The sequence below is a fragment of the Ambystoma mexicanum genome, chromosome 11, assembly GCF_040938575.1.
Source record: "Ambystoma mexicanum isolate Mex_15411 chromosome 11, UKY_AmexF1_1, whole genome shotgun sequence".
Taxonomy (NCBI): domain Eukaryota; kingdom Metazoa; phylum Chordata; class Amphibia; order Caudata; family Ambystomatidae; genus Ambystoma; species Ambystoma mexicanum.
The window spans coordinates 728,744,347-728,762,867 of NC_090934.1; positions in this window are offsets into that span (position 1 = coordinate 728,744,347).

Consider the following 18,521-nt stretch of genomic DNA (forward strand, 5'->3'; position numbering starts at 1 on the left):
GGTCACAAACAGGAACACTGCAACAATGTCCAGTGCTGGACTGAAGCAAACTGAGACTTTTAAAGCTGGCTAACAATCACATGCCTCAGATGTGCTGTTTTCTAGCACCTGTCAGCCAGGTGCTCCTTATCCTCCACCCAACCTTGTCCTGAAAGGGCGGAGATGAAGCAGTTGGCCTGGCACTCTGGGAAGCATAGTTTTTTGATTGAAGCAGCATACTAGCTGCCAAAAACCTAGAATGGATCTGGAAGGGAGGCAAAATGGAAAATATAGACTTCGAGCTCCCAAATCACCACAGTACTGCCTAGCAAGGTTCGGAAGAACATGTAATAGAGAATAAACCCCAAATCAGGCCACAATATGGCGGGAACAAAAGCAAAGGGAGCAAATCGTGGCAGTAGAGGGAGACACGCTCAGCAGGGTTTTCCTACGGTCTCGGGAGGTAGCCATGTCATCGGTAACCTTTCAGGAAATATGTTGAAGTTTCAGGGCCCTGAGATAGACAAGTTTGTCTTCCCAGTATTGGTGAAAGCGGATCCCTTTTGCTCAAGATTCTAGACAGAATGGGAATGGGGAGTGGATACGATGCCTCTGGAGTCACCTCAAACATTGGTCTCTCCATCTCCTCCCATTCCCATGATCCCCAGAGGGGTCAGGAAGTTCAAGGACAGTAGGGCCTCAGGGATTTTGTGACTACGTTGATGGCCAAGGAGTGGTTGGTTTCCTGTGTTGCTTGAACTGCAGAGGCAGGAAGTGTGGAAGATTCCAAAGTAGCCATACCGAGGGACATCATTTTGGGGTCACCAGGGGTCACAGCTGCGACTCCTGTTGTCTCCCTTGCTACCCTGAAAAAGCTTTTCTTTTTAAAAAATTGTTTTTAAATGGAAACTCCTGGGCTGTGGCCAGCGCCCTGTGGCTCCTTGTTTCCGGAGTGGCTGGCTTTCTTGTTCAGGTGTAACACTTTGAGCAGTGACCCTAAATAAGAAAGAATAGGAATAACAAATAGTCTTTCTGGAATTCTATACAATAATTGCTAGACTCATTAAAGGTTTATTTCAGGCACACTTCAGGGTGCGAGGCACAGATTTTGTCTGATTTTGTCTGTTCTTAAACATTTCAAATTCACAATGCAGACAAAAACTATATGTATTTTGCTTTTCGTAACTTGCAGTTATAGCATGTTTTTTTCTGCCGTTATCTTTGTTGCGATCATCACAACACATTCCATCTCTGTGTCCTCTGTCATTTGACAAAATCCTGGTGCCTAAAAGCCTGTGTACAATGTAGAAATGTTTGACCATAGCACATCAAGTGGCCCTTGATTTCATTGTGCCACAATTAATACTTTGTTGCAATGTGTCTATCTTTCCCAACTCCCTGGCATGCTGTTCAGGATGTTTGTTTCCATGTATGAGGTAACAAGTGCCCAGAATACGGGATGCCATGCGAGTGAGCTGCTTTCCCTGCGCAACTCTAAATCCAGGCAGGCTTGACATGTGGCTAATTTTGCACCAGACCTGCAGATGAAATGGCCTACTGTTAAATCTCAGTTGCCAGTTTATTGGCATCCACTACAGAGCGTAATTTACTTTCTGACTTTGAGAACATTCAGACATGTAATTGGTCATTTTACTATAGCCGGTAAGATAGCTATAGCTGGTAAGATAGCTCACTAGGTTGAGCTGCTGCGATGTGTGTGTGATCTGCAGGTTGAAGGTTCAAATCCCGGCAAGGCCCTCTCAGCCTTTCATCCTTCTGAGGTCTGTAAATGAGTACCAACACAGGTTGGGTGATATTGTATGTGTATTTGTTCTATATAAAGCTCTTAAGCGTAAGTGCTATATAAAAACACATTATTATCATTTGGCCTTGGATGACTGCTTGCATTCTTAATTGGTAATATGGGCCTATACACACTGAAATTAATGATACATATGGTGATTCATTCTTGTATGAAATGTGTATCACATTACAGTGATATCGTAACCATATTTATCGTGGTGTACTTAGGAACAATGCTATGTGATGCCACTTCCTGTTTTCTCAAGGGGTGAAAGGTTGTGTTCCATCACTTCCTGTGATGTCTCTTCAGGGTGGGGTCAAATGACATCACTTCCTGTGATGTCATCAGAGGTCAAGGGTCATGTGATGTCACTTCCGCTACCCTTGAAATTTTGGTGAAATGACATCCCTGGCCATACCCTCTGCAGATAGGCAAGAAATTGTGCCTGCACAATTTAGTCGTCAGTCTGGATATTGAGAGAGCCAGGTTACTATATTTAGGGTTGTAGAATCAGTTTGTGAAGAAAATCTTCAATTCTAAACATCTAGCCACAATTAGGGCATATGATAAGCATTGGGCCAATTGTTTGTTGTGGCGCAGTAGAAATTATATCCCCATTACAACGTGGGATATCTTCTGTGAAGAGCCAGGCATGAGACACGGACACAGAGGACTCATGTTTGGGCTATACATTTTTTAAATTTTTTAATTTATTGTATACATTTGATCATATAAAGAATGTGAACACACTTCAACCACATAATCAAAAAAATAATTTCACAGTCTGAAATAAAACCAAACTAATAAAACATCAAATATCATATAGTTAATTCTCATTCGGTACATCAAATATCACATCAGAACATTTCACAATATAACACATTAACTTAAAATAATTTCCATTTAAAAATTGCACCCAGAGTAATTGCGTATCAACAGTAGAGCAATTATTGCAGTATTTCCTCAGGTAACTCCCCCTTAGCATTTCCAGACATATACAATCCATTATTAGGTGGTGTGTTGTTTCCAATACCTGCTCGCTGCACAGTCAACAATATCTGTTCCCCCTAGGAATACCTATTCACCCACCCAAAAACCTCCATTAAGGGCATACATTTGAATTTGATATCTAGGTACTTCCTTATGATGTTACCATGTGGGTATGCCTAAAGATACATAGCCGGGGTACTATTACCTTCAAAATTGCAAATAAATTCAACACTATTGGATTTTGTTGCAAGTACTGCAATTTGCCGTTGTCTATCCTGGGATTGCAAAACACTATGTAAAACTGATTTAAAGGTCCCAATTGGCAATACAATTAACTCTGCGTCCCACCTTATTGCAATAGTCTCAGTATTTCTCAGCAAACCAGGTCAAAATGGAACATTCACAGATTTGAAGGCTGACCATAGACGTTTGGCCAATGTTTCTCCATCAGCAGTGACTAACTTCATGTGCATCAATATCAACTTTTGCATAAGCGCTGCTTTACAGCTAATAAGGTTGGGTTCCAAGGTTAAGTATTCACCAGCAAAGTAGGATGTGTTTTTACCAGTTTCCTTAAAGTTCTTACCTCCAATTTTCCTAAACAGGAGGCAAACTTCTCGCCCCAAATTTTGACCCCATAGGTCATAATCGATCTAAGTTTGGTTTTATACAGTGTAGAAATGGCTTCCAGACTATGACCATCATGCATACCAGAGAAAACATGAATTGTTCCCGAAATCTTATTACCTTTTACATTTTCTGATTTCCAGTGTTTATCTAATTTTTAACTGGTCATCTACAATTAGGCCAAGATAGTTGTAGTCTCTTACCACCTCTAATTTATTGTCCTAGGGGTACCACTTATATTTTTTCATTCTTTTGTTCCCTTTGCTAAAGACTATTATCTTGGTGTTCATTGTATTAATCATCAGATCATTGTTCTTTGAGTATGGTTCCAGAGCATGCAGGTTGTGTTGTAGTCCATGCAGAGTATAGTCCATAACAATCAAATCATCTGCATAACCTAGTCAGGATAGCACCAGATTCCCAAATTTCACAGGGCAAACATCTGGAAATTGTATTGCTTCCTGAAAATCTCCCAGATACAGGTTAAATAAGCAGGGTGCCGAAAAGGAACCCTGCTTGACTCCCCTGGTTGTGTTCACCCAATTAGTAACCTTGCTAACCCGATCCATGCGCACTCAAGCCCTAGTGTTTGTATATAATGCCACAATCTGTTAAGAAGGATTTCTGAACTCTGTCCAGGAGGGGCAGAGGTTCAGACGGCCAACCTAGTTTCTTGGAACAGGGTAACCTCTGGACAAGCCAGACCAATCAGGGTAGCTATGGCAGGCGGTCAAGACTAAGGGGTTCATTGCGACTTTGGAGGCAGCCATGGTGATATTAGCACCATGGCTGCCTCCAAAGTCGTGTCCGGGTAGTCGGAATGGAGACTTACCGGGTCATTCTAACCTTGGAGGATCCGGTAAGTCCCCATTCTAAAAACCATTCCCCATTCCCATTTGAGCCCCCATAGGGCTCGAGGGGAATGGGTAAGGAGCTAATAACGGGCCCGCAAATAGCGGGCCCGTTATTAGCTCCCTGGTCCCTTAGCGGCTCCCGCTAAGGGCGGCTGGTAAAACCAGCCGGCCTTAGTGGGGCCCGCTAAGGGACCTCGGAATGCGGCAGTAGGGGGTTAACGGCACTGGCATCCTTACCGGTGCAGTTAACACCTTACCGCCACACTCGTAATTAAGCCCTAAGTCTCAGGAGGGGTGAGGGTGACTGAAGGACCTCAATGAGCACACAGAGCAAGGACACTTATAAATTACCAGGCAGGTGTTATATTAAAAATATAGACACATTTATTACAATTCCTTACAATTCCTTTGTAACACAGACTATAGCAAAGTATCACAGTAACACTAAGTAAACCATTACATCACACTCAATACAATATATATATATACAAGACCAGGGGCGGGGCTGCTCTAAAGGGGTGACTGCACGAAATATGTTGACAACCTAGAGGGGAAGAAAACAGGCAGGGCAGTTAGTCTTTAGGCCAAGTTCACCATCAGATATTCACCTAACCAAGAGGCAGTCCAGGCCCTAAGAAGAGGGGAGCCTTGTGCTCAATAATACATGTATGCCAATGCATGTGGTTGTTCCAATAGGCAAAAAAGGGTCTCTTCAGAGGGCTCCAGCAGCTCAGGAAGGTGGATAAGGCGATGAAGAGTAAGTTCCCACTATTCAAGAAGCACCTCCAGTTGAAGACAGAGGCAGTTCGAGAGTTTGGGATGGAATCGCTATTTCATAATAGCAGTGGACAGGAGAGGGCCCCCCAGGGGCCACTCATGTGTAAAGTTGGGCTCTGGTGCTAGGGGCCACCAGTTGGGTTAAAGATTACTCACCGGTCCCTAAGGCCTGGAGACCCAAACTTTGGCAAGTTAGTCCAATTCGGTTGCAGCTTCGACGGTGGCAAAAAGGACGTCTCTGCACCCTTTAGTTCCTGAGATCCAGCGAGGATTCCCAAACGGGACTTTGGCAATTTATCCGCTCCGGGGGGATGAATCGCCCCAGTTTCACTACAGCAGGCTTCAGGGGCAAGAGGGTCACAAATGCAGCGGACTTGTAAAGGACGTCGCCGCAGCAGGGCAACATGGTAACCGTGTTTACTCCGGTCGGGCGCACTTGTCTCACTTCAGACCTGGGAATGCCAAGTGTACGAAATTCAGTGTGAGAGTGCCGTGGACACAGAGCTAGCAGTATACCAAATTTCGAGGGCCTCCTCGAAACAACGGCGGAGACAGAGCAAAGGTCCTGCGTAAGCCAGTCAGCCCACTGGCTGGCCCAGGGACACTTCCGAGAAAGCTTACTTGCAGGTTTTGGTGAAGGTGCCGAGAATAGTTGGTCCCACTATTCTAATGGGTTGAAGCGTCTTCGCAGATCTTCTAGGGCGACCAGATGCAGAGGGGTCCCACGGGACGACTGCGGGCTCAGGGTGCCAAACCTCCCAGCGGGTCACCAGCGGTTCCTCGACTCAGCTGCGTAGTTGCAGGATACTTGGATCCTATCCTTTGTTCAGTGTGAACTCAGGAGATCGACATGGTAGTGGTGTTTCCAGCCTCCTCTTAGCCAAAGTGGCCGTCGCACCAAAACGGAGAGGACCCAATGGGAGATCTGATCACAAACACTCACTCCATACGTGGACCAATCAAAGACGACGGTGGTCTCAGGCATTCAGGACACTCCAGACTCTCTGGCACCCAGGATGTGTATTGGGACCAGACATCCCAGCCCACATCCTGGAGGCACACACACAAGGCATGCAGAAGCCCGCAAAAGCATTGGGATTTGCGGGAAAATGCATGACCAAGTAAGGACTAGCCCGGGTCGACTCGACCTGGGGAATGTGAAGGGGCAAGGTGGCCAAAGGACAGGACTAAGAACCTCGTGGCATGGCCATTTTGGAGCTAGGCCACCTATTTGTGCCAAACGCGGTTAACACGGTTAACATGGCAGGAAAGGGTTAAAAATAATGCGAAACGATAGCTGCCACCAGTCCTGTCCATGATACATCTGCACAGTTCATAAAAAGCCCAGCGAGACTTTCTAGGACCTTTGGAAATGACTATAGACCCAAGTGTGCTGTATGGTAAGATACATTGCACACTTGTTACATGTTGCACAAGAGTTGCAACATGAGAAAAGGACTTAGGGAAACAAAGTCCCCCAGTACTGACTGTCTTAAGGGCATGTCAGTTTCCCCATAAAAAGTGAGCGAAACCCCAGAGGAGTAGAGCTGAAGGCTGTGCTTCTCTGACAAAGTCAGTCAGTGGTGTCTAAACAGCAGCAAAAAGTTTGGGGGTTGACACCTGGAGGGAAAATTACATACACATATCAGAGCCGGTGTTTCCATGTCCGCCTGCAGGCGGGTGGTGCTATTTCTGCCATGTCGGACCTGGCGGGAGTGACACCTCCCGCCTGCAGGACTCGGAATCAGCCGGTCCGGAAACAACGGTGGCGGCAGATTTACCGCCACCGTTGTTTCCGGACCGGCTGACTTGTAATGAGGCCCAGTATGTAGTCAGTGGTGCCCATTTCCTTACGAAAACCGGGTTGAGTAAAAGGTAACCTTGTTGCACTCTCACACCAGACCATAAGTTCGTCAAGAAGGATCCTGGCGAAAGCTTTTAAGGGAATGCTAAGCATGGCGAGCATCCTATAGTTAGCAGAATAATTTTGCTGTCCCTTTTTATACACTGGCAATATAGTGCTGTCCTGCCAAGCTTTTGGAATTTTTCCAGATGTACTAATTGCTTCCAGCACCCCAAAGAGTGCACAGGCCTATAGTTGGGGATCCAATTTCAGTAAAGCATTACAAGTCCCAACAGGCCCCATGTCTCGCGAGACCTTAAATTCTTTCATTAGTTTGGAAAGGGCTGCAATAGAGAGATTAAATGGCCATTCACTGACACATAAACTTTTCTCATTCTGTTTAGGCAGAACCACTTTACCCAAAGAGGAAATAACACTCCCACATTCGACTGGAAGCTCCATTTATTAGGGTCCATGGATTTTTATTTATATTAATATATTGCCAGAACCGCCTGTAGTCTTTATCTTTCAGTGCGTTAGCCATACCCAACCATTTATTACTAAAATGGGCTTGCAACCATCTCTTAAATTGAGATTTTCTAACTTTCAGATCTTTTCCTAAGCTTTTACTATAGGAATTTTACCCCTGATTTTTCTAGTTGTACTAAACCATCATAATCTTTCCTTTTGGATTTGGATTGTTCTTTATATTGCCCTGTTATTTTATTCCTGCTACCAAACTGAAATACCAAATCCTGAATTTTAGTCAACACCTTCTCAAACTTCTCGATGAGCCATTCAGCTCTATTATCACTGGACAGGTGTTCTGGTTTTAGCAGATAGCTATTCAGCTCTTTCTGCACCACTACTCTTGCCTGGTCTAATTTAATGGCGCTCCATTGCATTCTTTTATGACCACAGTTCACACTTAGTTCTCCCACCTCTGTCACTTCTCACGACTCCTGTGTGACGTGTAGCAGTGCACACAGTGGCATGTGATCACTCTCCTCTCTTACAACAATGGCCATATCCATTATCTTATCTACATGGGGTAGTCAATTGCAGAAAACTATTTCAGATTGATCTGAGTACAGCCCCTCTGTTGGTCTCTTTCGAAATTACCATTCAACACTGAAAAACCATTGAGCATCAGAAAATTGGCCCAAGAATGGCCCTTCTTATTATGCTTCAATTTACTAGAAGTGGCCTGTTCTTTAGTGTATTATTCGCTGAAACCCAGTGTATACTAGCATTGAAATCTCCCCATATAATGATAACCATATTTGCCTCTATTGACAACATGATTTTAATAGTCTTCAGGATAGTTTGGTGCCATCTGATCCATGGAGGGTCATATATGTTAATCAGAAAAATTATTTCCTTCATCTTCCCCTTACCTCACTCAAGCAGGCCTCCAAGTACGGATTCCATACTTTGGAGATGTTTTTCGATGTGTCACATGTTATCCACTGAAATGTGAAGATCTCCTTTGGGCCTCCCTCTACCCTTGGTGGCTGTGATGTTAATTGATTGCCTACTGTGACGGGTCAGAAATGTGAGGCGGACAACTTTGTAAAGATTTCTCAACAAATGCCATTTTTTTTATTAATTTAAATTGATAAACAATTTTTACAAAATAGCAATCACTTAGCAAATTCGTTTCATAACAGTAGCCATAGGGAGTTCTTGTGTGTTGTTTTTTGTTTATACGCCGTCCGGCGTGTGTTACTGTTGCTTTGAACTTGTCTCATCCCTCACCATACCTTCTGCTACATCAAGTCCACGATGCTCCAGGTCAATGTATCTGAAGAATGTGGCTACTCCAATCACACAACGGGTGTCGTCACCACACGTCAGGATTGACCACCAATTTTCTTCGGTTAATGCGGTAAATGAGTTCAGAATTTTTCCCAGAGCAGCTTCCCTCACACTGTAGTTCCCTTTGAACCCAAGGAGAAGATGTCTGCTTGTTTCTATCACATTCTCTATGTTTCAATATCTGCACTTATTCGTCAGTGAAAGGTTTCGTGTGAACAATATCTCATTTGTTTTTAGTTGGTTCAAACAAAAGCACATGAAGAGCCTACTTAGATTTTGTTTTGGAAACTTTTCCAAATAGCTTCTTACAGCATTTCTCTTCATCTGGGTGGTTGGAAAAGTTTTTGTCAACTTATATTCATTTGCCATCTCTCCCGTAGGTATCCAATCAGCCTCAAAATGTTTCTTCATCACTTTGTCAGGATTTGTCAAAAGTAGTTCGACTGATGCATTTATAGATTCTAGAATTTTAATGTTGCAGTTTTTCCAAAGTTCTAGAGCAGGAATATTTCCTCCTTCCATCTCTCTGCTAACCAGTTCTAATGCTTTTGGTTTAGTGTCCAAGAGGAGTTTTCGGTATAACTTCAGTGTGTTTCTCTCTTGGATAGCCTTCAGTGAGTTCAGGCATAGTTCCCGTCTGATGAGCGATATTGGAGATGATTGTGCCAAGCTAAGTACTTTTCTCCAGCAAAACCTCTCCAGATCAATCCACAATTTCTCTGGAAGTGAGAGGGTAGCATTGGTCCCATATAGCACAGCTGGAACTGCCTTCACTTTACAGAAGTTAAGTACGGCCACTGCCGAAAATCATCCATATTTACGGTCCATTGCTTTAGCTTGGTTTGATAAGATCTTTATTTTGGACCACAGCAGATCTTGCATTTCTGTTTCCTTCATAGACTGGCTTATCATAACTCCTAGATATTTAAAGGAGCTTACTTTTTCCAGTTTCAGTCCTTCAGCAAATCAACTGGCCTGCAGATATGTCTTACTGCCCGGGGGTTCCCATGCCATTACTTTCGTTTTTGAGGAGTTCAGTTGTAAATTATTTGCCTTAAGATACTCACTCAGGTTCGTCAGCTGCCTCTGGAGCCCTACCGGGGTCCTATCTAAAAGAATAATGTCATCCGCATATAAGAGACGGGAAAATTCCGTTCCCCCTAGTTTTGGGGGGAACATTCTGACTGTAAATTCTGTATCCGCATAGTCAGCCATATAGGCGTTGTATAATGCTGGTGCCAATGGGCACCCCTGTTTTACGCCTCTCTCAGTGGTAATTACTTTCGACAAAAGGCCTTGTTGACTCAGTCTTATGGTCATTGAAGTTTCCCGATAAAGTTCTTGAATCGGTGCTACGATGTTCTCTGGGCATCCCATGTGTTCCAGCTTTTGCCATAAGAGGGCCCTATTGACCTGGTCAAAGGCCTGGACCAGGTCAATAAAAGCCATGTAGGTCGATTGGCCGTCTTTAAAAGCCTTAGCCTTTATTGTACCCAATGTTATAATATTAACAGCGGTTCCTGAGTTCTTAACAAAGCCCGTCTGAAAAGGGTCACTACACTTTGCTGAGACCAGCCATTCTTGGAATGCTTCGAGGGAAAAGCCTGCAAAAATGTTCCCAATCACATCTAGGAATGAAATTGGCTGATAATTATTTGGATTTTCTCTGTCCCCTCATATGAAAATCGTGACCACTGTGGCTCTGCGCCATGTTGGAGGGATGGTTTGTTCCTGGTTGCAATTTTGGAATATTTTGCTGATAAAGCTCGCCCATAATATTGGCTGTTGTTTCAGATCTTTGTTGGTAATTCCATCGGGCCCTGGAGCCCTAGACATGCTCAGTTTTAAGATTTTATCCCGCAGTACGTCTTCGTCCCATGGAATCTTACATGTCTGCCCATTTCCGATTTGACATTGTGTCAGCGTGGTCTGGACTCCCTTCTCGTGCACCACTGATTTGTACAAATCGGAAAAATGAGTCAGCCAGGCCTCTTCTCCTACACCATGGGTGCACAACATACGGCCCGCGGGCCAGTTGCGGCCCGCCATGCCCTTTTGACCGGCCCGCGAGGCACAAAGACTTTCCTAATGGAGGGCGGCCCGCGGCCGCCCTCCATTAGGAAAGTCTTTGTTGTCTTCTGGGCCGGTGAAAACACTGGCCCTCATTGGCTCAGCACACACACGCATCACGTCGTTCCTACGAGCCACGTAATGCGTGTGTGCTGCACCAATGGAGGGCCAGCACTACGGCTGGCGTGGTCCATAAGGCTTGATGCCGGAAGGCATTTCAGCCTTGGACCACGCCAGTCGTAGTGCGATTCCAGCGTTCCAGCTTACCTGCTGCTTACCTGCCTGCCTTCCAGCACGTCTCCGGTAAGTGGTCTGTTTGCGTTTGTGTGTCGGGTTTGTTTTGCTTTATGTTTGTGTGTGTATGTCGCGGGGCGGGGTGTGTCGGATGTGTATGAATGTTTGTGTTTGAATGTATTTTGTGTGTATGTTGAGATGCAGGGGTGGGGGGGTGTGTCGGATGTGTATGAATGTTTGTGTTTGAATGTATTTTGTGTGTATGTTGAGATGCGGGGGTGGGGGGGTGTGTTGGATGTGTATGAATGTTTGTGTTTGAATGTATTTTGTGTGTATGTTGAGATGCGGGGGTGGGGGGGTGTCGGATGTGTATGAATGTTTCTGTTTGAATGTATTTTGTGTGTATGTTGAGATGCGGGGGCAGGGGGGTGTGTCGGATGTGTATGAATGTTTGTGTTTGAATGTATTTTGTGTGTATGTTGAGATGCGGGGGTGGGGGGGTGTGTGAATGTTTGTATTTGAATGTATTTTGTGTGTATGTTGAGATGCGGGGGTGGGGGGGGAGAATGTTTGTATTTGAATGTATTTTGTGTGTATGTTGAGATGTGGGGGGGTGTGTGAATGTTTGTATTTGAATGTATTTTGTGTGTATGTTGAGATGCAGGGGTGGGGGGGTGTCGGATGTGTGTCGGATGTGTATGAATGTTTTGATTTGAATGTTTTTTGTGTGCTGAGTTGGGGGGTGGGGGTTCGGGTCTGTATGGGTGCTTGTTTGAGAGTTTGCTGATTTGGGGGGTGGGGGGTTCGGGTCTGTATGGGTGCATGTTTGTGTGTGTGCTGAGTTGGGGGGGTGGGGGGTTCGGGTCTGTATGGGTGCATGCTTGAGTGTATGTGTGCTGAGTTGGGGGTGGGGGTTTGGAGTTGGGGGGGTGGGGGGTTCGGGTCTGTATGGGTGCATGTTTGTGTGTGTGCTGAGTTGGGGGGTGGGGGTTCGGGTCTGTATTGGTGCATGTTTGTGTGTGTGCTGAGTTGGGGGGTTTGGTTGAGGGGGCCATGGGGCATAGTGTTTGGTTGGGGGTGAGGGGGCCATGGGGCATAGTGTTTGGTTGGGGGTGAGGGGGCCATGGGGCATAGTGTTTGGTTGGGGGTGAGGGGGGCATGGGGCATAGTGTTTGGTTGTGGGTGAGGGGGCCATGGGGCATAGAGATTGGTTGGGGGTGAGGGGGCCATGGGGCATAGTGTTTGGTTGGGGGTGAGGGGGCCATGGGGCATAGTGTTTGGTTGGGAGTGAGGGGGCCATGGGGCATAGTGTTTGGTTGGGGGTGAGGGGGCCATGGGGGATAGTGTTTGGTTGGGGTGAGGGGGCCATGGGGCATAGTGTATCTAGGGTCAATAAAATATATATAAATTAATTAAACAGGCGAGATACAATAACTAAATAGAAATAAATTATAACAATGGAAAATGTGTAGTACAAAATGTAAGTTTGAAATGCAAATAAAAATCGTTACCCCTCAAAAACATTCTTTTTCCATGTGTTTAGTACAAATTGGGGGTTTAAAAAGCCTCCTGCCACGCCCCGCCTACCGCCCTGCCCACATTTACTTTTCGGCCCACTATAGCCCTCATGTAAGGTACTTTCGGCCCTCTGTCAAAATCAGTTGTGCACCCCTGTCCTACACTAATTTGGAGGGCGTTGTTGTTTGCCGTTGCAGTTCCTCTTATCAAAGACCAGAATTCACTAGCCTTCTTTCTGCTTATCCTTTTCAACATCAGTTCAGCATCTGCCTGATATAATTGGTGCCTCTTTTGTAATATCCATGTTCTGTATTTCTGTTGGGCTATTTTCAAACGTTCGTCATATGCCGGAAATCCTGTGGCCCTTGCCAGTCTTTTTAGTTTATTTACTAAGCGTTGCTTGCTGCCAACTTCTACGTTATATGTATGTTGGTGATTGACAGACGACTGATTAGATTTGTGTACAGGTTTTGTGTACTTTTTTAACAGCGGAGTATAATCCACTGCTCCGACGTTATCCTCTGGTGTAGTGGTGTTTTTTGAAGATGGTAGTGTATAACTTTCCAAAACTTGTTTAAGTGCCTTTTCTGAGAGTTGTAGGTGAGTTCCCGCTGTGCTTGCTTCTAGCTCGTGTTTGAGGCCGAAATGCTGTTTCTGTAGTGTTGTCCACCTTGTTGATAGTAAGTTGTGGTCACTGTTAGCAGTCTTCACTACTGCAAAGCTTATGATTAGGCCTAACAGTTCTTTCGACACATATGTGTGGTCGATTGTCCCCGTTTGGGATTTCCTTTGCCATGATGGAATCATTCCGTTAGTTTCTGTGCGTAACCAATGCAGGTTATGAAGGTCTCTGGCCGTAAAAATGTTCTCTAATTTCATCCCTCTTTCCAGGATGTGTTTGATAGATGCACTCGTTGGTTCCCGATCTCTCGACGTATTGCATTGAAATCCCCTGTTATTATTGTGTGATCATGTCTATAAGTATCATTTGCCTCTTCCATGATACTTTCCATTGATTCACAAAAGGCGTCATCTGTGATTACTTCAGGGGTTCCAATATACATTGACCAACAGTATAATTTCTTCTTTTTCCTTATAGGTTGATAAGTCTATATGTCTCCAGGTGACGATTAATGCTTGGATTAAATGTGATGACTTTATCTGATCCATCACTTCCAAGCCACATCCTGATCATATTGCTGTCAATAAACCTGCCGTAGGATGACCCAGCAGGCCTTTTTTAGCTGGTATGTTGAAAGTCATGTATCCGTCCATCTCAGGTTTGGTAATCTGCCAGGTCTCCTGAAAACAAAGGATATCCCAGTGGCACAGATTAAGATCAGATCTTGCTGTTAAATGCCCAAAGCCTTCGGTATTCCAGGATGCCAAATCAATGTAGTTCTTGAGTGCAGTGCGATTAGAGAGGCCTTTGGGTGAAATGTCCCGAGGCATTTCCGGCAATTGCTGATGTAGTTGCTAATTCCAAGATTTTATATACTGAGCCGTTGAGTTCCATGTCCATCGATCTGGGGATTTGGTGGTTATGTCTCTTCCTTGGGTCATGATTTTTCTTTCCTGGTTATTTAAGGTCATACGTGATTCCTGTTTGCTGTTACGCTGGTAAGATGGTCCCTTTGGATTCCGAGGAAGGTTTAATTCATCATCTACTCTTGGTCCGGTGTTATCATTAGCCGGAGATCTTCTAGGCCCGTTTAAGTTTTCCTGACGACGATGGGACCAGTGGACCTGGTCGCTATGTGCTTCTGATTTTTTTCCTCCTAGGTCCATGGGCTCCTTTCGATTAGTTGTGTTTCGTTGTAACTTGCATTTTCTAACATCACCATCAAAACTCCTAGTTCTGTTATGGCCACTTCTTTCCGATCTACACGGACTTCTTTGATCTTTCTTGTGATTTCTCAATACTCTCTCATTTATCAGCTGTAAAACGGCAAGCTCATACCTTTTTCTTTCCATATTATCTCTTTAATTACCAGAGACCTGATGTGTAGATATGAGACATCTGCCCTCCGTGATTCACATGGCTCCACTATCCATAAATCGCTGCTCTGCAGCTGGCGAGGACTTGGGACCTGCTTGAATAGTTTTCTGATTGTGTTCCTGTTAAGAATCAAGCTGTCATTCACCCTCATGATACGTTTCAGTCTAAAGGTATATGCACTTTTAATCCTAAGTAGATAAACTTTTTTCACCTCCTTTGTTTGGGGGCTGGAATCTTGCTTCTTTATTGACAAAAATCTGCGCATTCTTGCCGGTTACACTTTAGGAGGCTCCTTTCTAGTCTTACTTTGCCCGTCCCTAAGCACTATATCTAGCCTCACGAGGATTTCCCCTGCCAAAAAGAAACACAGGGAAACACTCTAATAAAGCATATATGTCCCTCACACTTGTACTTACAGAAAATAAACAAGGACATATATAACAATTCTCAATAAAAAAAATAATAGTATTTGAAATATAACCACAGTCTTTTTTTAAAGTTGGGCAAATTCCCCTTCCCCAAGTCTTAACGTGATCTTTGTGTCACAGATCAGGAAAAGGATACAAGGAAATCCTGATCGACAATAATGTTCAACCACAATCCACCACTTCAGTTTGTCTATATAAAGTTCCAAAGTCAGTTTGGTATAGGTCCACTTTGTTAACAAAGGTTCCAACTTCACTTGGTTTAACTTCGCTTTGCCAACAGAGAACTTCAACTTAGAAAATAGAACGTTTCTATCTTTCCTTGAATAATCCTTCAATTGATAAATAGACATAATAATGATCTTAGTCAGGATGACTTGCCACAATCTCTTTAGTAGTTGACTATTTCAATCTGGTACACCTTTAACAACTTCTGCTGGTTAATTGACAGTTTCCATTCACTTTTGTATACCGTATGTATCACAACCAACATAGATTGTAGTTCAGTTAAGATGATTTGCCACAAATACATTTAGCTTCACATTCAACATATATGGTATTAGGTAACACCCCCTAGTAAGCACTTCTTCTACTTCCACCTGATGTGGTCCACGCCAGGCCCACTTCTTCAATAGGTTGCAGTACGGGTTTACTTCTCTGCCCAAACAGCAATTTACAACCACTTCTGCTTTGGGGTTAAATATCATCTGATTAATGTTTTACCACAACTTCGGTTTTGTCAACAAATGGCAACTTCAAAACTTCCAACAACTCTTCAGGGAACACAAGGCTTAATTTAGTGATTTGTGAAACTCTTCTCACAATAATGCTCCTCTCCCTCTGGATTTCTCTATCTCTCTCAGAAGGGCATCCATTATGACACTCTTGTTTCCCCACTACACAAGTTACCAATGACTGACATGACAAGGGTCTTTTCCTCTTCTCCCTTTGAGTTGGATAAAGTGAGTTTACACCACTTTCACCACAGGTTGGATAACATATGAGCAACACTTGCCACTGTCTAGCAACCTTTCAATGGCTTTTTCCTGCAATTGGCAATATTTGTTATTATGTAGTTGCCTGGTTTTAGCTCTCTTTTGGCTCAGGCAATGCTTGTTCCCTTTATGCCAGATTACCCAGTTATAATGTTGAGGTTTCCATAAACTCACATGTATCACATTTTGTCTGATGTAGAATTGCTGCTTTTTAGCACTTTGATATTCAACAGTACTTTGTAATGCTTCCTCGCTCGCAAGCACTGCCTTCGCTTAGTTTGGAGAGCGCAAATTTCAAAAGTGCTTTGAAAGTCATTTACAATCATACATGAGTGTCCCTCACTCTCTGGACACTCTCCCTGCATACACGGACAGGGAAGGAGCACTCCGGGGTCACACGTAGGCTGTGAACACACCGGATAAGACAGGCTCTCCTCTTCCTCTCGTCGCTTGCAGGATTCTTCTTTGTTTGGCTTCTCACTTTGTGGTAAACCTCTCCTTTGAGTTCACAGCCATCTAGGCCATTGGGAAATAGAGTCCTTGTTGCTCAAGAAGTTATTTGGTGCATGCCAGCCACCCGAAATCTTGAGGCCCGCAGGTGCACAGCAACCACCTGTAATGGCCTCTGGGAAGAGAAAACTTCCCTTGTCTTCGCTTCCCACTGTGCAGCCTGTGCAGACTCGTTCGCCAGAGGGCAAGCCGCCCTCTCGAACACTTCTTGCTGTATGACCTCTGCACTTCAGGATTTGAGAGGCACAGACCCTCTCAGGACCAACAGTTGCTTTCTCCCAAGCAACCGTCCTGGCATCGTCCCACTCCTCCCGCAGCTTGCACTGTCCGTCTGTACCATGCTGTTTCTGCCTTCACTCCCTCCTGCCATTCCTGCTGCTGCTCTCCTTGGCCTGCACCATAGGGGGCTTTTTAAGCCTCACAGTCTCCCTCAGGTGTGGGTCATTCAACTTAATGAGCTGACCACTCCTATAGTACTGAACCTCTTCAGTCATCTTCCTCGTCCCAGTGCAGCAACTTTGGCCACAAGAAAAACAGGGCACACAAGAAGTGGCCTCCCGTAAGATGTGTTACTGCATACGCCGCGGTGCATACAGAAAAGAAAACCACAGACGGCTAGAGAAAAGATTCATGTACCAGCTAAACTCAATCACTACGTGAACTGAAAGAAAGGTGACCAAAGAAGGAAGGTCTTAGGAAATAGAAGCCCTCTTTGATTTTTCTACAGAATAAAACGAACAAAAACGAATCAACACTGGAAACCGTGGCTGTTTCTACTTTGAGTAGATCAGAGGACAATTATCCTCCGGATTCCAACTAAAATATGCTGAATTAGAATACTATATCCTGCCACTCCTGATTCCACTGGATAGGAGATGGTGTGGCCCAAGTTAATATACGTGCCTGAAAAATGGGTTGTTTTGTCCTGAAGAAGGTTGCCGTACAGGTTGCCGTAAAGAGAGAGTACTAGTGATGATGCTCGCAGAGAGCAACTGAAACACGTGTCCAGATGCTGTAATTGCACTGACAGCTATCTCACCATCATCCAGATTAGGGTCTGGGATAGCGTCCAATAACTCATCCATCTCTTCTTCAGAACTGATGGAGTAGCGTTGATTCTAGTATTCAAATAACATTTTGCATAGGAATCCCCAAAGGCACTGAATGTTATGGGAACGAAGCCAGGCTGTGACCACCTGCAATTTCCTCCTGTTTGCCAGTGTCCGGGGTGAGAGGTCCTGATACAAGGAGACCTTTCCCCCCTGGAATTCTATTGGCTCTTTCTTCCGGGCCGCCAGCATAATCTCTTCTTTCTTCAGGAAGTAGTGGACTCTTGAGAGTACATCGGGTAGTAAATTACGCTGTTGTTGGCTGGAAGAAAAGACTCAATGGGTCCTATCTGGTTCGAGCGCTGCAGTATTTGGGAGGTCGAACACTAAGCAAAACAGTTCTTGGACATACTCTAGTTAATCTTGATCCTGCACCTGGCGGGGCACCCCACGGATGCAGATATTGTTTCTCCTCAACCTGTTTTCCAGGTCCTCCTGTTTGGCCCAGATCCAGTCTAACTGCTCCTGAACCCGCAGCATTCTATTCGAGAGCTCTGCTTGGTCATGTGCCTGTTCACAGATCGTATTTTCAGTGACGTTCACCCGCGATTCTAAGCCCAGGAGGTGCAAGTTGAGGTCTGCAACCGTCTTGACCATTGTGAGATCATGTTTTAAAGAGGCAAGCATGTCCATCATGTCCTCCTTGGTGAATGAGGGATTTGTCTGGGGAGGGGCTGGGGGAGGTGAATGGACCTCAATGCAAATCTCCCTAGCGGTCTGCTCTCTGTCAGGCATTCCCAGGAGCGTCTTGATGTCGCCCCCTTTTGTCCTGGTTTCAAAATTATTCCAGTGTAAAATCAATGCTCAGTAGTGCCACACTCCCCTTGTCCGTCTCCCAATTCCACCGCCCGAGTGTCTGTTCACATGGCGCTTTGCCTGAGTGTCCATATGTAGTTAAGGGTTGGGGCCCCAAAGACAAGGAAGATATCACAAAGCCTTCCCTTGGTCCAGGGTCGTCGCAGTAGAAGG